The sequence below is a fragment of the Triticum urartu genome, chromosome 4 (genome assembly GCF_003073215.2).
Source record: "Triticum urartu cultivar G1812 chromosome 4, Tu2.1, whole genome shotgun sequence".
NCBI lineage: Eukaryota > Viridiplantae > Streptophyta > Magnoliopsida > Poales > Poaceae > Triticum > Triticum urartu.
This window is the reverse complement of record NC_053025.1, coordinates 584,445,121-584,448,203: the sequence shown is the minus strand read 5'-3', so window position 1 is coordinate 584,448,203 and position 3,083 is coordinate 584,445,121.

Genomic DNA, 3,083 nt, shown 5'->3' with positions numbered 1-3,083 from the left:
GATTAGGAGATCCGTAAATTAGGTTGTATTTGACCACCGTTGGCGTGAATCAGCGCAATTTATCTGAAAATTTTTGGCCTAATTGCGCCCTTTATCTTATTTCAACCGAATAGGGTTGATCCTGCACTTGCTTTTTGGCTGACGGTTAGAATGGAAAATAGCTAGCTGCGTGGAACTAAACCATGTGTGAATTCTGGATTTTTCTATCCTAAAGTGGTAGAAACCAGTGTTTCGTTCAGAAATTTCCGTGAGGCACTCTGTTGTGAGTATCCGTGGAGCCCTGCCGATGCTGTTGAACTGAGATATTTCGACAGTACCGAGAAGAGATTTCTCCCATTAACTTGTGATGAGCATTTGGGATTGCTATTTAGTTTGAATGCTGACAGCCGTTTCGGTAAAATCCATATCGGTGTGCTTCAGGCACGCAAACAATGTATCCCGAAGGGTGTTCAGGCATCATCTGTCTCTGCTAATAGCGAGCGTCCTCGCACTCCTTGTAGGTTGAGACCAAGTAAACCCGGTGGTTCTGAAAGCCACAACATGTCGGCTGCCGCTAATTCTGCCACTTCTCCTCTCCCTTCTGCACCTGTTGTAGAAGTAGATGCAAAGCCTGACGAGGAAGTGCCTCGACATGATGATGAGGATGAGATTCTATTCCCTGAACTGGTAGGTAGAGTCAGTCAACATGCAGTGGAAGATGAATATGCAGAGGAGCCTAGCAGCCGTGCTAGATTTGATGACACTAGTGATGAAAGAGGGAGCAGAACATCGAATCCTTAGTTTTACAAGAATATGATGGTGAGGACATGCCAATAATTGAGTGGAACATGGAGAATCCTGACCTTACTCCAGGAACCGTATTCGAATCGATGGTGACTGTCGTAATGCAGTGACTACATATTGCATTATCACTGAAAACTCTTATGAGGTTGATAGGAGTGAGCCAGGAAGATTCACTGTTCATTGCCCTTATGATAGGTGAAGGTTTCATGCATCCACTATGCGAAAGAGTTAATTGATTCAGGTATTATAACTGAATATTGTTATCAGATTATTTATCCATTCTATATTCAGATCATGTGTACTGTTTCTTAATTGTATTTGACATCATTTTTCATTTTGTTTCAGATAAAAAGCAACCCACACGGGCACACTTGCCCACCTGGAGGGGGAGGGGGAGGGGGAAAGGACAAATCTAAGCTTGCAAAGACTAGGTGGGTGGCAGATGCAATATTGGATTGGGTGAGGGGAACACCAACAATTGGTCCAACAACACTCCATGGGAAGCTATTTGAGAAGTGCAAGATTAATGTACAATACATGAAGATTTTCTATGCAAAGAAAAGGGCTCTTGATAGGATTAATGGTCCATTGAATGAGAGTTTTCAGTTGCTTTAGACCTTCAAAGCTGAAGTGGAGACGGCTAGTCCACGGAGTGTTGTAGAGATTGACAAGCATACAGTTAAGTACAAATTAAAAGGGAAGGCAATGGAGAAGGAGTGCTTCAGGAGGGCTTTTGTTTGTTTCAAGGCTTGCTGGCAGGGGTTTCTGAATGGTTGTAGGCCCTATTTGGCTGTCGATGCAACTGCTTTGAATGGAAGATGGAGAAGCCAGTTAGCAGCAGCTTCTGCAGTTGATGGACACAACTGGCTATTCCCAGTTGCATTTGGTGTGTTGGAGGTAGAGAGTGAGGAGAGTTGGGTCTGGTTTCTGCAGCAGCTGCACAACATTATAGGTACACCCTCAGGTTTTGTTATACACACAAATTCTTGCAAGGGTTTAGAAACTACAGTAGAAATTGTATTCCCTGGAGTGGAACATAGGGAATGTATGCGACACCTAGCGTAGAATTTTAAAAATAAATTCAAAGGCAAAGTTTATGATGAGAATCTATGGCCAACATCATACACATGCAGCTTGAGGAAGCATGAGCACCATTTGAGAGTGTTGTATGCTCATAATCCTTTAGTGAAGGAGTACATGGATGAACATCATGGGAAGCTGTGGTCAAGAAGCAAATTCAATGAAATCTGCAAAGTAGACTATGTGACCAATAACCTCGCTGAGTGTTTCAATGCAAAGTTCAAGTCAGTGAAAAGGCTTTTGTTGTGGCAAGCATTTGATAAGATCAGGCAGATGATCATGGTAAAGATGGCTCTTCATAAAAGAATTGCAGAAACACAATATGTTGGGCATCTTATGCTCCCATTCTGATTAAGGCATTGCATGCCAAGGCAAGAGGGCTAAGAATGAATGCATTCGACCGTCGACATACGAGGCTGAGGTGACATACACTGACAGTAAAAATAGGGAATGGAGATATCCAGTGAACCTTGCAACCAATTAATGCAGCTGTAGGAAATGACAGATCCGCAGGAAGCCGTGCATACATGCCCTACATCTCATGACTGTTATTGGAGGTGAAGATGGTGAAGTTGATTAGTATTGCTCTGAATATTTCTTTGTTGCCAAATTTAGAGCTGCTTATGCTGAAAATATGCCTGCACTCTTGGGAAAAGACCAATGGAACATAGTAGACCCAGGGTTCAAACTCCATTCTCCTGTACTGACTAGACCACCAGGAAGACCAAGGAAAAATAGGATAAGAGCTGGTGAAGAGGGTCGTGTAAAAAATAGCGTAAGTGCAAAAGATGTGGTATCTTAGGGCATATTGCTAGGCTTGTACCAATCCAGTTGATGCATCATTTGGAGAAGAGGAACAATGGGCAGTAGCAAATGCAGAGGAGAATGCAGCAGCAGAGGAGAATGCAGCAAGTTTAGAGGATAATGCAGCAGCAAAGGAGAATGCATCAAGTTTAGAGAATGAAGCAACCGAAGTTGCAACTTGGTATGTGTGCAATCTTTCCAAAAATTTTCCATTTGTTCTCTTTTTTATCGATGGCTAAGCTTATTTCTGTTTGACCCAGCTCTAGGATAATTAGAGGCACAAGACAGAAAAGACCTAGAGAGGAAGAAACTTTGGTTGAACCATCATCTGATGCGGAATTTGAAACCATGGCTTACGAAGGTTTTGAAGCTATAAGAGAGGAGGAAGTTATTTTGTCTGAAGTTCCTTAAGGATT